The 18,351-nt window shown below is 43.1% G+C and overlaps 1 long non-coding RNA gene across 1 annotated transcript; it reads left to right on the forward strand.

Annotated features, from left to right (window-relative positions):
- The first annotated feature begins 1,258 nt into the window (after positions 1 to 1,258).
- LOC111844334 (uncharacterized) lies at positions 1,259 to 14,495 on the forward strand. Its single transcript, XR_011989590.1, has 4 exons — positions 1,259 to 1,442; positions 7,784 to 12,702; positions 12,804 to 12,869; positions 12,999 to 14,495. It is a non-coding gene; the product is annotated as an uncharacterized lncRNA (long non-coding RNA).
- Positions 14,496 to 18,351: the final 3,856 nt, after the last annotated feature.

Genomic DNA, 18,351 nt, shown 5'->3' on the forward strand with positions numbered 1-18,351 from the left:
TTTATCTTGAGTTTTCTTCCTAAAATTACCAAGAAGTGTGGGAGGCGGAAAATGGCAGAGGCGAGCGAGGAGGTCAGGAGGACAGGGCGTGCGTGAGGATGTAGACGGCGTGAGGTAGAACATGTTTATGCGACTTAGAGCTTGCTAAAATAACAGGAAGCACCTGTCTGCTTGAAACCATTACCAGAAGTAATTGTTAAACGGAGATGCATATATATAATTGTATGATTATTATATGACCTTACTGTTTCAAACTTCTGATGATGCAATGATTCTGTAGCAGGCTGTAATGCTTAAAGTGCAGAACTAGTATATCTCAAGAGGCCCAAACTAGAGTATAGATCTAAGTTTGAGAAGTAAGCTGTTGCAACATAAAACAATATAAATAGTCACGGGGAAGGGGGCTTGAGGGACAAGTGAGATGCAAGGGCGAAAACAGCCTCAGGGGACGGCTGCAGGGAAGGTTAATTCTGGTATTGTCCTGATGGTCACTGATAACAGGGTAACCACAGTCTAAATTCTACCACTCAGCCACCCCTACCCTGATGATCACCAATAGCAAGGTGACCATAGACTAATTTCCACTGCCCAGTCACCTCCCATATTGATTACAAGATGCTTAATAATTAATATGCTGATATGTCGCAATTCTTTGCTGATGTGTTGCAACTTTTTTGCCTATAAAGGATGTATCCACCTGTTGTTCGGGGAGCAGCTGACAAGATGCATGAAAGATTGCTGAGTGACTGTTCCCAAAAGCTTTGGTAACGGTAATAAAGTATTACTTATACCACGTCTCCAAAAACGATCATTTTCTCATCAACGGACTCGGTAGAGCGGTTGACTCCAACAGAAGGCTAAACAGGTTTTTTAAAAACGGAACTTTTCATCTGGGTGCGTACAACTTCCAACTTTTCCATGCACTGTGCAAAGCTTGATTACTCCCCCGTCCTTAGATAGGACGTTGCAAGTCAAATTCCACAGTCAGTGTGTGTTGATTTGTTATAACACCCCCTTCTCCCACACGCAGACAGACCCTTCTCACTTTTTCAGTGCGAAAATACTCGGGGCTAAAATTAAAAATATTCTGGGTTAACATGATCGTACCTAACGACGCCGATGCTGGCGAGACAGTCTTAAGTTTATAGGTTTATATTCCATAAGTAACGCGCGGATTCATTATAAAAGATAAGGAACGGTTTTATTCGTGTGTGTGTGTGTTTTTTTTCGGGGGGGGAGCCGTCCGGCTGAGGGCGTGTTCAGGCGCGAAAGTGACGCAGACGCATTAGTCTATTGTCTCTCTGCAGGAGACCCCACCAACGGAGTTGGGGTGGAGGCTTGCAGCGTTAGGACGTGAGTTCATTTTATTGAGGTTAGTCTGGTGAGTTTGGATGCGGAGGAGCGACTCTCAGATTGGACGCTGGATGCCCCGTCGGCGACATGTGAGTTAGAAATTGAGCTGTGCTTAACTTAAACCGCTGTGACCGGCTCTGTTCGGTTTAAAATGTTACGTGTTTAGAAACAGGGTTGCAGGCTCTCATGCATCCGGCGTTAGGCTCACGCCTTCGGACTCTCACGCGAGAAATGTTACGACAAATCTATATTATTCGGTTATAAACCTAAAATTAGCTGCATGAAAAGCTTTGAGGTAGTTTGCAAACCCTACAGACTTTACAAGGTAATAAAACTGTTACACACATGCAAATGCGTGTATATATATATGCGCATGTGCAGTCATTGGTGAATCGGCATTGAATAAAAGGAAACAACTTAATAAAGGCAATTAAATTAACTTTGCATGTTGTAGCAAGCCTGTCAGTGCTCTTCGTCGCCCATAAAATAGGCTACCAGCAGTTCCTGAAGGAAATTCGACTGTTTACATATCGATGATTTTACGTTTTGCCTTAGTCCAGGTGTGTCCAACTCCAGTCCTGGGAGGCCGGAGTCCTGTGTAGCTTAAGTCTTTCCCTGTTCCACCGCAAATGATTCAACTCAAGAGCTGTGTGGTAATTGGCACAAGGAATTGAATCTGGTGTGTTAAATGAGGGGGAAACCTAAAAATGTGCAGGGCTCCGGCCCCCCAGGACTGGAGATTGACACCCCTGCCTTAGTCGGTGATTGTCAGCAATCATGAATTCGCTGCCATCGAGGAACGGGCTGCAGTGGTAAAACGAGTCCAGTAAAGCTTTAAAAAGTTAGCTGCTTAAACAACGCGTAACGGACTACCTAGTTCTTCGCATTTTTCGATAATGCCAAAGATCAAAGGGCTGAAACAGTTGATCCGGCCCGCTGTATGAGCTGAATTAGCGCTGGGGTTCTCCCATTAAGTTGGACTCACGATTCAATTTCGTTTTAAATGGCAAGAGCTGCTGTGGTGTCTGCTGAACAGTATATTGACCTCCAAAAGTCCGTGCTTTTTTTCTCTCCATAAAAATGCGCACACTTGTGCCCCTTGAATCTCTTTTGAAAGCATATTATTCCTTATTCGTAATTGTATTTTTCCTGAAATATCGGTGTTGGAGTCAAACTCCGCCGGGTCCGTTGATGAGAAGAGATTCACAGCACAGTCGAGGAGTAGTTGCAAGTCACCAGTTTATTCTCTGACAGGTTGCAAGCTGGGAGCGACTATCTGACATACATTCAGCATGTACAACAAGATGCTCAATCCATAAGTATCGGGGCTGTCCCTTTATAGGCCTTCTGGGGTGTCGCCCCCCGTCTCGGTAATTTTCCCTTCGCGTGACTACAACACATCTTGACATTCGCTCTAGTTAGCCAGTGAGTACATGTTCCTAATTAATCTGTAAGTGCGTGTTTCCTTCTTTTGTTAAGCATAAACAAAAATAAGTATCCGTTCTATGGTGGGTTCCTGTTTTCCTCGTGTCTCGTACCAGGTCGTCCTGGCCTGCTGGCGTACCGTCAGTTCCCAATTTCTCCAAACTGGGTAGGGAGAGATCACCCCGTCCTACCGGGCTAGTATCGGTTCCCAAATCTGCTGTCTACATTATGTTAGACATATTATTAGAATTAGTAAGTAAATTATGATATGATTAACCCCTCATCGGCTTTGGTAGGAATTATAGCAAATTGTCGAGGTTAGCTGGCACCCCAACCCTTTTTTTTATCTGACTCTTTTGTCCATAGTGGCGTGCAACTTGGACAAGTGGCACATTGCAGACAAACGTGCTGTTTGTTAAAGAACAATTGAAGCTCGGTGCATATTTCACTTTCCCACGTGCGTGTACTGCCCGCGCGGCCTCATATGTACATACACATGTGCGGGGACTCAGATGGTCGTAGTCGGCGCATGCGTACAGAAATTATATTCCACAAGACCAGGAGAGGACAGATGTATTGCAAAAATACGAGCAGTTTTAAACAAAAATATACGCAGTTTAGAAAACTGGGTACACTTTTTACGTACAGTTTTAAAGTTGCAGGCTAGGGCGATATCAAATACGCCCCCCCCCTCCCCGCTCAGCGAAATTTATCACTGAGATTTCAACATGCCAGAATAATGTTGCTTTTGAGAGAAAAAAAAAACTGGTGTAATGTCTGGACTATATGAAATATGTCATATGCGGGTACCTCCGTGACTGAATGCTGCCACCTACTGGAAACAATTTCCTTGGGCCTGCGCAGTCAACGTGCATAATGTCCGCTGGACATAAAAATAAGCTGCACGTGCATCATCCTGTGTACACCCCTGATGACAAAATTTTACGTCTTTCATTCTGTATGCCGACAATAAGCACGCACAAAAATGAGGTATGAACTAGCCTTAGCAGACGACTATCCATAACTGCAGGTAGGTTGAGCCTCCAAGGAATTCTCGGGTCCAACTGTAAGCAGTAGTTGAGCAAGAGCTAAACATCTTCCAAGCAAAGCAAAAGAATCTAATATGAATACTATTAAATGACCAGAATGTGTTTAAAGTTGCAGGCTAGGGCGATATCAAATACGCCCCCCCCCTCCCCGCTCAGCGAAATTTATCACTGAGATTTCAACATGCCAGAATAATGTTGCTTTTGAGAGAAAAAAAAAAAACTGGTGTAATGTCTGGACTATATGAAATATGTCATATGCGGGTACCTCCGTGACTGAATGCTGCCACCTACTGGAAACAATTTCCTTGGGCCTGCGCAGTCAACGTGCATAATGTCCGCTGGACATAAAAATAAGCTGCACGTGCATCATCCTGTGTACACCCCTGATGACAAAATTTTACGTCTTTCATTCTGTATGCCGACAATAAGCACGCACAAAAATGAGGTATGAACTAGCCTTAGCAGACGACTATCCATAACTGCAGGTAGGTTGAGCCTCCAAGGAATTCTCGGGTCCAACTGTAAGCAGTAGTTGAGCAAGAGCTAAACATCTTCCAAGCAAAGCAAAAGAATCTAATATGAATACTATTAAATGACCAGAATGTGCCGGACGAAGAACATAAAGGGAACACAGTAGTGTCAGGGTAGTAGAGAAATTCTTGGAACAGGAAATGTGACATAAATGTGTGTATTGCAGTGGTTTTGTGATGTGTGTGTGTGTGTTTCATAGCCTGATTGGTCGTTGCCTGAAAGAGTGGTTTTATTTTCTGTTAGCTCCAGGTACAGCTGTTGATATTTCTTATATACAATCATAGATACTTGCCAGAGTATTCATTAGGCTACCCACCTGGCCAGTTTCGTAAGCTTAATCCTTACAAAACTTTCCAAAAAATTCTTCTACATAATCAGTGCTCATTCGTGGTGAAAAGGTTGTGACTTAAAAAAATGCCTGTTTAATAGTACTTCTCGCCTGCATATTTCTAGAGAAGTCCGTTTTTGTGTGTAATTGGACCAGTTTGCAGGGCTTGATGTACCTTTTCTGAAGAGCTAGACAAAGCTTTACTTGGGAGGTCCCCCTACCAAGCCCATTGATGACCTTTGATGTTGTCATGGTAACACTCTTTCTACAGATATCTTTATGCAAAAAGATTCCTGACATCTTAAGGGTGCTTTTCCACTGCAGCAGCTACCGTACTTTTTGGTACTTTGAGAAGTTTTCCTCTTCTGCTTTAGCTGCATGCGTTCACCAAGGCAATTGTACTTTTTCATCCTTGCTGTTTAAATCCTAGACAGGTTTCTGAGAGATTGTTTTTTGCTTTATAAATACCACAATATTTTTTTTATAACAAAATTGCATTGCTGGCACACCGGTGCCAGCATATCACCGGTGCCAGCAGTGCCACACTATTTTGTAAGGCATGCACTGGCCAATCATGTAACCCTTGTCTCATTAATATTTATGAGAGATCTCCTACTACCCTGCAAAAAGGACATTTGTTTTAATAAATAGAAATGTTAATGAGAATTTCAGATTTGTGTGTGGGGGGGGGGGAGGGGGTGAATCGTTGTATTAAATCACTAACTTAAATTTATTGATAAGCAATTATTTTCATCTTCAGATCAATCGAAAAATTAGTTGTTAGATTAGTCGAATAATCAAAAATAATCGCTAGATCAATCGTTTAAAGAATTATCGTTTGGGACATCACTACTCTGCATAGATCAAAAATATGTTCATTATGCAAGCACTACTTGCATCTGAAAACTTTAAGCGGATATAATTCTTCTTTCCGCATCGTCTTTATGATCAAGATATCCATGTGTGGGTCACCTGTGGTTTCCGAACGATACGTTTGTTACCGCATGGCTCAGTATGTTGACTCCTTTGTTGTGTGTAGAATTTGTGCTCTAGACTTTCAGTTGTCTTCCATCTGTGTTTAGAGGAATTGCTTGAATGAACTGCAGTGTTCATGAATGGAGTAACACCTTCATAAAACTGCAATGCTTCTGTATTAAGTGTATTTTGGGTGTTGGGTGTGCTAAAATCAGATGCTGTTACTCTGGGGTGGGCAGTGAGGGGTTAATGATTGAGTGTGCTTGTATAACTACTAATACCTAATAAAAGACATATGTGCAGACACGCAGCCACTAATATCTAACCGAAGCTTATCTATCATTAATCATAATAGAAAAAGAGGAATTGATACTGGCCCTGCACTATGGAAAAAGCTTACCGATGCAGGTGCAGACCAGTAGGAACAGAATGTGCATAAAAACAGGAACTTAGCATTTGACTAATGTTTATATTAATCAGGTGCCAGACAAGAGACGGGGACATGAACCTACTGGCTAAAGGGCTTGCGGGCAGATCATACCATAACGTCAGAACATTATATTAAGATAGATTACCTATCAAAAGCTTGCTGGCCAATCAGTCTATAATGTCAGAACAATTATTTTTGGAGATGTACCAGACAGGGTTGAATAAAGGTTGGAATGTGTTGTTGTCATGAGCAGGGGAAAGTACCGAAGAGAAGAAGGGGGGTTGACACCCCAGAAGGCCTATAAAGCCTATAAACCAGCATATACACCAGCCCTTTGCCGATAAGACTGGCAGCCCCTGCGGTGACAGAATAGTTGTAAAGAAATCTAAGTCAGTGTTTCCCCTAGGTTTACAGCTTTGGGGGGGATGGTTTTAGACAGACACCAACACATGGTGTTCATGTGTTTCTTTTAATGACAGCAATGGCAATTCGACCCATAATACACTGTGGTTATAGCGAGTGTGACGTCATGCGGACAAACTCAGATTGCGGATGTTTGTCTTGACCTGCAAATACATTAACTGTTAGGCTTTAAAAGTGATAGCTGATAGCTTAAAATAGTGATAGTGTACAGCAGAACATCCCATTGTGAAACGTATTTATTACCGTGCTTTTCAGGTGGTTGATGCAACATGTTTTCCGACGCGCGCTGTCTGTCCGCTGGTGGGAGTGTGCTCACCTGTATATGCGCGCACGTGTCTGTGCGCGTGCATCGGGGCGAAACTCCGCCATGCACGATACAGAGAGCAGAGGAGAATTGTAAACGCACGTTCTATAGGAAAGGTAACCTTAAATGACTTCTGTTGTGATCAGGCGCTATATAGAAATTTTAAATAAAATTAACTTGACCTTCAAGGGGGGCACCCCCCCTAATATAATGGTCGGGGAAACAGTCTTGAAAGTATGGAAGTAAAAATCCATATTCACTTTTCTTTCTCTCAATTCTTTTTGGCAACAGGTACAAGGTAAATATGTGACGTGACTTGAGTAAGACAAAATCTTTTTATTAAAGCAGGTCGTGCCTGGAGTTGATATCAAAGAAACAAGGATATTTCTGTTCCAAAGAAGTGAACCCTGAACAACAGAAAGGCTCAGTTCTTATACATTTCTGTACCCACACTAAAAAGAAATCTTCTAACCCATTGGTTAAGATGAAAAGCATGATGGCCTCAGAGTTGATCCCATGCACCTCCACAATCCTCCAGGCCCAGGGGCAGACAGCCAGTCACCATCAGCTGCATCCCACCCTTGCTTTGTACTTCATTCAATTTTCTATTTAATCCATTCCATGCAATCAAGCAAATCAGATTATGCACATTAATACATATGACTACATAAGAGTATACGCCTGTTTCTCTATTCGGTATTTCTCACTGCTCCCCCGTTATCTTCCTCTCCGGCCTTGAGCAGCCTGCGTAATACATCCCGATCTCTCTGCAAGGCAAAGGATGCACTGATTATTTTCATGAATGGGTGGTTTCAGTTTCCAGTTTCAGGGTCAGCACAAGAGACACACATACACAGTCTTCTTGCCCAAGACATTGACAGCACTGCCTCTGCACATCTCTCCTGGCCTTACTGGAACCTTCTTTCCACAACTGACATTTGTTTTTGTATCCTATCGTCCTGCAGATGTGACTGTCTTCCATCACGCCTCAGTGAAAGTGGATTCCAATCAGGACAACAGAACTGCAGCCCAATGCAAGCCCCTTCATGGACTGCAAGTGGATGGAATAATCCACCCTTAGGGCAAGGACAGACACCTTATATTTACCAGAATGTTTTTAATGGAGGAGGGGCTAATGGAATTCCTTGCACATATGTTGGTCAACATCAGTCACGATCGCAAACTGGACCAGTATCGCAGTTGATCGGAAATGTCAACAATGACAGTCATTGGATTTACCAGGTGCTACAGGTGCCAACAGCACCTTCCACAGACATACAAGCAAATTTCAGAGGAACTGCATCCTCCTTGGCATCAAGAAATCAATCTGTGTTTGACGGAAGGGGGTGCACTATTTCAAACGGAGTACAGTGGGGTCCATCATCAAGCTGGAATTCAACAAAGAATGGTTCCATTGTTCCAAATCTGACAGAGTCTTCTGTGGCAGGGCAGAATGGCTCTCTTCACCCTGTCTCAACTAATCCTGTGTTTAACCACCTTGACTGTAGACCTCTGGATAGGGTATGTGATAGGAGGCAAGGGTCCGCAAACTCCTTTTCTCCTTATCCTACGAAACAAGCTGGGGGGACGACTTACGCAAAGATGACAGCCCCAGTGAACCACTGTCCAGCGTATGGTGGGAGTGAGCTGGTCAATAACGGACAGAGGAATGGTCCCATGTCCACCACTGTTGGTTCTGCTGTGACACAGAGTGCTAATCTAAATTACCCAATGGCAGATATGAATAATGGGGTGAATGTGGTGCAAGAAGTAATAAGTGCTCAAAGGCTAACAAATTGTGGTAAGGAGGCAAGCCCAGTTCATGAGGCAGTGACCTGGGGTCATGGTCAAGGTCCACCTGCAGTTGGATCATCAGTACTGCAAAGTTCCAATGCAAACTGCCAGCCTTCCAGTGTTGTGACTTCAAGAACGAACATGCAGGGGTCGCACTCAAACGATTCTACAGTGGCTTTTAACTTAGTCTCTGCCTTCCAGAATAGGGTTGAAGTTTTGCTTAGAAAAATGTATGACCAAGAGAGAATGAGGAGTGAGAAATCAAGTACAGTGCAGGTGGGTGCTAGAGTGCCCAACCAGAAAATTCCTACCACCCCTGACCTGCCTCCCTTGACCATGAATACAAACTCATCTTTTGCAAATGGCACCAGTGACTCAAACAGTATCTCTTATTCCAGCATTGCCCATGTGCAGCCTTCATCTGGTCCATATGACACTAGGCAGTCTCATCAGAACTTACCCAGTAATTCCAGTGGTGGCATCGTTCCTCACGGCTTCCCATATATCCAGCAGCAAAGTGATGCTTCCCCTGCCATGTGCCTGCCCCCACCACCTGCACCACAAGAACAGAAAAGTATTGGCAATAATTCTCAAGGATCAAGAGTTTTGTGTGAGAATGTACCTCATGTTTACCAGAACCAGGAGTTGCCACGTGAGAGATTATGCCAGAATAAAGCTAGAGAGTCCTATGCTTTGGCACAAGTGAATGGCCAAAGGAGTCAGGCAATAACAAATTCAGGGCCCATTCTTGGCTTTTGCACCACCACAAATGCCCCCTCAACTTTTGCTGCTGATCCTCATAATTTTAAACGCAGTCACAGTTGGCCTTCAAACCAAGTAGTGCGGTCATGTGGGCAGCTACCAAGTGGGACAAATGCTGCCCCTCCTGCATATCAACAGAGAAAGGAGTACTGTCTGTCAGTGGAAGAGAGCAGACAAAGAAATCATTTTACTGCTGAGAAGAATCCGCCTCCAAGCTATGCTTTAGCCACGGAGCAAAATCAAATGCTTAGAGGCAAGACTACCAAAGTTGACTCTAGTAAGCATTCAGAAAGGTGCCATTACCAAAACAGTTCTGAGGACAGATCCAAATGTCTGAACACTGACACGACTTCTCCAGGATGTATTCGGCAACTTGAGTACACCAAAAAGCAGCACAATCTATCTGCGGCATTGGTGGGGATGAAAGCAATTGCCGTCGTTCCTCCAATATCACAGCAGTCAAGCACTGACCAAACATTTGGTATTGCAAATGAAGATAAAGAATTCAAGATTCAGACTACTTTTCGCAATAAAAATGTTGGAGGAAACCCTGAGAGTGAACCAAATAATCCCGGTTTGTCTCATAATGTAAAAGAGAGCACTCCCACATTTTCTTCACCAGGCAGATCCTTATGTAATGTGATACCTACTGTAGTGGAGACTTCAGATGTGGTTAAAGCACAACTATCAATTCAAAAATCTGCTGTGTTAGCGGAAACCTCTGCTTTCAATGTGGGGAGCAGTCAGCTTCAGCCGAATGCTAACAAAGATGAGGAATTGCCTACAAAGGATATATTTGATTTATCCACAGTTCCTGTCATTTTTTGGACTGTTGACAAACTAAGGGAGTTGATTGCTGAACTGGAAAAAGACTCAACACCACCTCAGTCCAAGATGGAGGAGAGCCCAACACCTCACATTGTTGAAATGTTTTGGGTTGGCTGTGAGCAACATCTCTACAGTGCATTAGATGCAAATTTTGAGGAGACTATTATTGATACTTGGAGGACATGCAGCGAAGATGAAAACCCAGTCATATTTTCGGAGGTTATCTCTGCATACAGTGCGAAATTAGCAGAAGCGTGTCTCATTCTGGGACCAGATGCTTACATTCCTAATGATCCAGTATGTAAGCCACTGTCGCTAAATCTCTGTGAAAGGACAGACAATGTAGACAAACACCATGTAAACCCAAAGAGTACTGAAGTACGAGTAACTGAGAGGGACAATTGGAGAATAAAGCCTGATGAGAAATGCAGAGTGGAAGAACCTGGCACTGACACTGAATTACTGCAGAAACAGCCCCAGACTGAGAAGCTGTGCCCTTTGGTGGGGGCTTCTGATCCCCTGTCTTTGTTACAGATTAAGGTTTTATCACCTACAGAGGCAAGAGAATTGTGCCTTTTTGGTAGCCAGCCAAGTGAAAATGACACCATAGAAGATCCTGAAACTAAAGTGGCTCAAGGATCACATGATCATGACAGTGCAGTGGAGTCTTATTGTTGTCTCTCTCGGTGGATGGAAGTAACTATTGGGTATGAAGCGAGCTCACTCTGCAAGTGCAGAGTTAATTCTCAGGAAGGACAGGAGGTACATGAAATGGTTAATAAAGAGAGAAAGATGGAGGAGGGACCATCCACGACAACTTATTTGGAAAAACACTGTTTTCCACAAGCAGAGCCAAATCGTAGTCCAATACGGCAAACTGAATTGATGGCTTCAGAGTCACCGACTGAGAGTGATGTAACATCTAATGAATGTGCAGCAACTAGCAATGTAATTCAAAATCCTCTTAACTCTGATGTGGACGTGCTTGTAGTAACTAAGGAATCTCGTCCAGAATGCAGTAAAGGAGACGACATGAGTGCAGAAGGCCCTGATGAGCATGCAGTAGAGGAAATCATCTTGGAACTTAAAACCAAGTTGTCTACTGCTGCTGACAGTGACTTAAAAGTTGAACATGTGAATTGCAATTCTGAAGAAGTTCTTGTAGCACCTGTTGTGACGCCTGAGGAGCAGTGCAGCAAACGACTTTCTGAACAAAAGTCATGGGGAAGTCAGAGTAGCAAAACTGATACTAAAGATGTGATTTTTGGGGAAATAGGGGCTATTCTTAAAGAAAGTACTTTTGAGGGTATGCAGTTGGTTGACCTTCAAGCGAAGTTGACAGGGACTGTGTCAAACTCGTTAAGGCAAAGGATTTTCAGTAGGAAACAGAAAAAATTGAGTGGAAGAAAGAAAATGCAAAAATCCAAATCCAAAGTGCCATTTCAGAAGCCTTTGCCTCAAAGTCTTAAGACCGTACAAAAGGAGGCACCCAGCTCTCGGTCTATCGCCAGCATTAAAACAAACGTGGATTGTAGTCACAGCAATCAACAAAAAACACTTAATGGCACAAATAAACACAAAAAAGACTCTTTGAATGTTGCAAAACTGCATTTCGGCACTTGCAGTAAAAGCAAGCAAGCGAGTGAAAACGAGGCAAAAATTCGGAGAACTGAAAGGTTACAAAGTTTATCTGTGTCATCGGAAGGCATTGCCAGTCTAGCTTTATATGGGTCTTCTCCTCAAAAGCAAAAATACATGGTTGTTTCCAGCACACAGCCTGATCTCAAGCCTCGGACAAGCACCACGACTGGGCCTCCTACAACAATTAGCCTAAAACTTCACTCCCAGAAGAGAGAAGTTCTGGAAGAAGACAACCTTCTACAAGGTACTGCAGCAAGACAAAGGGTGTATTCCTCCTGGGAAAGAAGCTTGGTTCAACAACAGGGCGATTTTAAATCAAAGATAAGGCCAACCAAAAACAGCAAGGGTTCACATAAACTTGCCAAAAAACCAAAGGCATCATCAGAAATTGCAAGAATCAGGGAGGGAACCGGCAGCAGTAGGGTGTCTTCCCAAAAAAATGTTTCTCCAGTCACACCCAAGAAATGTCATGAATATGAGAAGAATAAAAGCATGACTTGTACTCACAGAGTCAATTCTGCTTCCGAAACTGTTCAAAAGAAAGATCCTGGTGCATTAAAGCGTGGGATGGTTCAAAACACACGCCAGCCGTCAAAAGAAGATGAACAGCTGCTGTGTTCAAAAGGGAAGAAAAGGAAAATTTCCCAAAAGGGGGGGCCAACTCACATATCGAAGAAGCCACGCAAATCAATCTCCAGCAATTCTGTGGGGAAGAGCAAATACGAGATGGGGAACCCAGCTCTGATGCCAATACCGGTGGAGGAAAAGGTTCTGGAATTCAAGCTGCTGCCCACGTCTTTCAACTTCAGAGAGCCTCAAGAAATATCAGTGATGAAGAAGCCCTCAAAAGAACTTACAGGTAAGCAGAGCAAACCTTGAAGTGAAGAATGCATCCTGATTAGTAATCTTTGGCTGCTGTTGCTCTAATAAGATAAGATATTAAGTTCTGAATTTCTCCAGATTCTGCCTTTCCCCAAAGAGTCGAACACACTCGAACACTGAAGGCGACAACCTGGAAACTGAAAAGTAAGTCTTTTCTTTACAAGTTAATTTGCCAGATTCGCTGTGGATATTGTATTTGTTTTTACATGTGTATGGAAATGCTGAGTTTTTTTTTTTTAATCCATTCACTGCAAATTAATATTTATCTTATAGGTCACTGGCGTTATGGTCCAAATAAAAAAGACCCACCCATCTCTGATGTACCATCACGCAGAGTCGGCCAGTCACACACAACATATGAAGAGTATAAGAAGCGATATTTAGCAAAGGCTGTGAAATGACCGATCTCAGAATGCACTGCACGGATTGACACCGTCCTGCTTTACCACGTTTCCTATGGAAACTCTCATTTCTCTGTTTGAGTAAAGGAATACCTTACAGTTTTGTATTACATTCATAAACAGGAATTCTATTTCTTGTTTTTTTTTTACTTTGGGATTATTGATCTGTACCTGACTTGACAATAAATAAGTACAATAAATATGGTTAATGTTTACCGTTTAGTATAACCTGTTGTAAGTTGTAACCAATAGGTCCATTTGGTTTAGCTGAGTGCCTGGTGTGAAGACTACACGATGGCAAATGGACCTTTGCTTTGCGGTTAATGAGGTGTTACAATATGGACGGTTCAACGGGTGGGTAAGAGGATGGTTTTGGCTTTGAGAGTGAAAAGTACAATTATTTTCCATTTAAGAGAATGCAGCAAATAGCCATGACCTTTTTAAACCACTGTTCATCTTGTAAATTTAGCAGTGGCGTACATCTTGGACAAGAAAACAAACAATACATGGTTGCACATACAGTAGTAGTTGTGACCCATTACCTTAAATGGAGTCCCTCTAACCTGCTTAGTATTGTGACATTGACAACCATGGAAAGGCCAGAGGCGAACTGGTCTGGCCAGCCCAGGATCAGCATAGGCAGTCGCTGGGGTGGATAGCAGTAATGCCCAGGTGCTGAGGCTGTCCTGGAGCGCCGCTTGCATTTCTAAGGAAGCGCCTGGGAGAGAATGGAGAGAACATCGCCACCTGAAATTCTGGCCGCGACGGCCACAGACTGGATCTGGACTCTGCAACCTGTGCCCCCCCCCTGCTGGAATCATTGGCCTCTGTTGGTTCAGGTGGTTTTTATTTTCTGTTTCCTGCAACCTCAGTGGGCACCAGATGCCACCTCTGTCCAGGTGACCCAGGCAGCACCTGAGGATGTCACCTCCCTGCCTGCATTGTTACCCCACTGCTTTGCTGCTCCAGTTTGGGGCTTTTTTTGTTTACCTGGTTATATCATTTTGCTTTAAGTCCTTAGACCCTATTCCTCTGCCTCAGTACTAGCATCCCACACCAGTATATTTTGTTGGGATCAATACCCCGCCGGGTCCGTTGATGAGAAGAGATTCACTGCACAGTCGAGGAGTAGTTGCAAGTCACCAGTTTATTCTGATTATAATCAGGGAGCAACCATCTGACACACATTCAGCATGTACAGGAAGATGCTCAAAACATCGGTATCAGTCCTGTTCGTTTATAGGCCTTCTGGGGTGCTGCCCCCCTCTTTTCGGTACTTTCCACCTACGTGACCACAACAGATTTTGGCTTTTGCTCTAGTTAGTGTGTGTGCATGTTCACAGAAAAGAGTAAAAATAAGTGTCAGCTATATGATGGGTTGCTGTTCTCTTACTGTCTGGTACAAGGTCACCCTGACCTGCTCTCATGCTGACAGTTCCTGATTTTTCCCATCTACATGGTGAGATCACCTCATCCTAGTATCGGTTCCCATGTCTATTTTCTTCATTGGGTTAGAGGCTATATAATTATAAAATTGTTAGTTGCATTCTTAAATGATTAACCCTTCAATTTGCCATCATGACCCTCACCAGGAGAAATGGTGTGAAAGAAATTCAGGCATTACTGTGTTAGCCTTAACTGCTAGTGCACGTGACACCTACAAAGATTTTCATGATGTTCTCTCTGGCTGTGAGAAAGAAACCACATCCTTAGAGACCAACAGACTCCTGCATAACACGGATGAAAAATAGTTTGAGACGTCTGTTGACTTAGAATTATCTGCTTGCTCCTTCAATTACTATGACAAGCCCTAAGGCTTTGGTCAAGCTTTAAGCCAATAGCTGAAAAGAAAGACAAGGTTTCCCAAGTAACTTAGAAACCTAAAGCTTTTCTTTTTAACCTACCTAGCCTGCCTGTCTCTTCTCAGACTTGTGTTTGGAAGAACGTCTGTGACCGGGCTCTGAAGATGGATGGAGATGCAGATGGAAGGGTCATAGTGGGCAGGATGTCACTTTTGAAGTGTGTGCAAAAGAGTTCAAAACAAAGCAACCATTGGAGGGTCCACTAAGAGTTCATATAAGTCGGTTTAAATTTGTTAGTGAATTCTATTGTACTTTTTAAATTATACAAACTTTCAATTACTTCTAAGAAAAGCATGGAGTGCCTTACATTTTCTGGTAATGATTAGCCTGGCTAAACAAATGTAAGAAATCCTCAACTTGTCCAATGACGCTGACAGATTGGTTGGGAAAGTAGAAAATTTCACCCATGAAAATTTCATCCAGTCACATTGGAACAATGACAGATAAACAGAAACCACCTTGAATGATTGCAGTCAATCAGTTTTATCCACTACAGCTGGCAAAATCTCCACATTTGACTGTTATCGTAGGAAAATAATAAGCATTGAAACCAGGTGAGTTTAAGTTCTTCATTCCTTTATTATTGGCGGAGGGTGCATAGACACTTTAGAGAACCAAGCTGAATGCCTCCTATCAGGAGGGAATCCTCTCTTCCTGCGTAATCAATGACCTTGCTCCATCTCTTTTGCTTTCTCATATCTTGGTTATTCACTGTTGGAGTCTGAACTCCGCCGGGTCCGTTGATGAGAAGAGATTCACTGCACAGTTGAGGAGTAGTTGCAAGTCACCAGTTTATTCTGATTAATCAGGGAGCAACGATCTGACATACATTCAGCATGTACAGGAAGATGCTCGAACCGTAGGTGTCGGCTCTAGGTCTTTATAGGCCTTTTGGGGTGTGGCCCCCCTTCTCTGTACTTTTCCACCTACGTGACTACAACATACATTGACATTTACTCTCGTTAGTGTGTGTGCCTGTCCCCAGAAAAGAGTAAAAATAAGTGTCAGCTACATGATCGGTTCCTATTCTCTTACTGTCGGGAACAAGGTCCTCCTAACCTGCTCGGTTCCTGTTCTCTTACTGTCGGGAACAAGGTCATCCTAACCTGCTCTCATGCTAACAGTTCCTGGTTTTTCCCATCTACATGGTGAGATCCCCTCATCCTAGCATCGGTTCCCAGGTCTATTTTCTTCATTGGGTTAGAGGCCATTTGATTATAGAATTATTAGTTGCATTCTTAAATGATTAACCCCACAATCTATTTAGGACGAGGTCATCTTGACCTGTTTTCTTGTCTACCAGTTCCCGTTTTTAGTGTCTGCATTATATTAGACACTGTGTTATTAAACATTAGTAAGTTAATATTTGGATTATAGTGAAACTAACCCTTCATTATTGTCTAATGCACCCCTCATCACTCACCAGGGAGTTCCACCTCTGCTGTCCGTTTTATAGTATTTATTGCTGTCTTTGTTACTTTTTGATTGATTCCGGATCCCTTTCTAATCTGAGCATGAGAGACGTCAAGGATGTGGTAACGTCTTGCAGGAGTGTCTTTTCTCAAGGCATGAAGTACTTCATACACAGGCTATTCACTTTGTAATAAGAATACATGTATAAGTCAGTGCTGATTGGTGCTAAAAATTTTGGAGGGGGTGCAGTTTCGGGGGGGACAAATAAACCGAAGCAGCACCTCCTAGCTCGAGGGAAAAACATCTAAAAACAGACCAAAATTAAATTACTTGCCAGCTGCTGAGTTTGCAAATATTGTCAATCGTGACATAATTAATGCATAATGCTTTACATCATTGGTGGCAAAATATACCAGGAGGGACCCCTCCCCCCGAGTTGGCACAATATGCAGTCACGATTCAGTATTTTTTCTAAGTAACTCTCATTGTAGAAAAGGTTGGTTAGCCCTGACCTATAGGGTTCTCTGGAATGATTTGAATAAGGACACAAAGTCAATCATGATTGTGGAGGAAGCCAGAGACAATGGGGGTTTCATCTGGCACCACTAAGGTGAGAAGGAGGTGAGTGAATCAGCATCTGTATGGGAAGGTGTTTAATTGCTTTCACACTTACCATTGAGTGATGCAATCATCCTGCCCACGCTCACCACCATCCAGGAGATCAATCTCTCAGTGAAAATTCACAAGCAACACCTTTATGCAGTATGCATGGGAGTAAGAATCTGTCCTTTTTTGCATTTTAGCTCCCTATATATAGATATGCCTATCACGTGAATTTTTCTGTCCTGCAATAAGTTGTTTTACAGGAAATATACTGGTGAGAGATTTCTCAAGTGAATTTCTTGCAGTGGGCCACATTTCAATGGTGTCTCCTGCATAAGAGGAGTATTGTAGCACCAAACCACTGTGGATTGCAAATTGACCAGATAGGTTGGGAGGGAGGCATTATGGGATTGCTGCCACGTTTTAGGCCTCAGGCATGAAGAAACTTGTCTGTATGAGAACGGAACAGAAATGTTACGTAGGCGGAAGCAAAAGTAAAGTAAGGGTTAATCTGTATTTCGCTTTTTGGATTTATTTTGCCGAACCGAAGTATGACTCATTGCGCCCTGTCTCTATTGCTGGTATCCACTTTTGTCTCCTTAAAGGCTCCCCGTCTGTGTGTGAGAGTTAATACTTTACTCTCACTTGTTGTTATACCGCTGTCCTTTTAAGGATCACGCAATAAAAACTAAACTTTGCAGTCCACCTCATGATCACTTCACCACCCAAACACCGTAATATTTTATTTATCCAGCGACATATTTATACTTTATTATTAAATCTCTCCTGCAGATCGATCTTTCATTTTTCTCAGAATAAAAAAAACAATGTAACCTTATTCCACTAATAAGCTGGTAAGTTGTTTCACTGCCAGCACCCCCATTATTAGACGAACTATATCAGTTATGGATTGAATTTTCCAGGTATATAGAAGGTTTGGACGGCATAGCTGTTATGGTGCCACATTCTATGCCCAGCTTTTCTGTGGTGCAGTGCTGGAGCCGTTTTTTCTGGCCCAGGGCCATTTTTTGCGGTGGAAACTGTTGGAGCCGCACTCCTCCAGGTCCATTGATGAGAGGAGACTCACACCAGAGACGCGGAGTAGTTGTAAGTCACCAGTTTATTCTCTGCAACAGATCGTGATCCGGGAGCCACCCTCTGACAGCATGTACAGTAAGAAGCTCAGCATCCCTTTGTTAAGCAAGGACAGCTTACCCTCTCTGCAACTCGGCAACAACGCACCATCTGTTTCAGTTTCACAACTCTCTGGGGCGAGGCCCCCCTGCCCTGCCGGCACGCTGCTCAGTTCCTGTTTCAGTCTGCTGCATTCTTTTAGAATTAACCCCT

The sequence above is a fragment of the Paramormyrops kingsleyae genome, chromosome 3 (assembly GCF_048594095.1).
Source record: "Paramormyrops kingsleyae isolate MSU_618 chromosome 3, PKINGS_0.4, whole genome shotgun sequence".
In the NCBI taxonomy this organism is placed as follows: domain Eukaryota; kingdom Metazoa; phylum Chordata; class Actinopteri; order Osteoglossiformes; family Mormyridae; genus Paramormyrops; species Paramormyrops kingsleyae.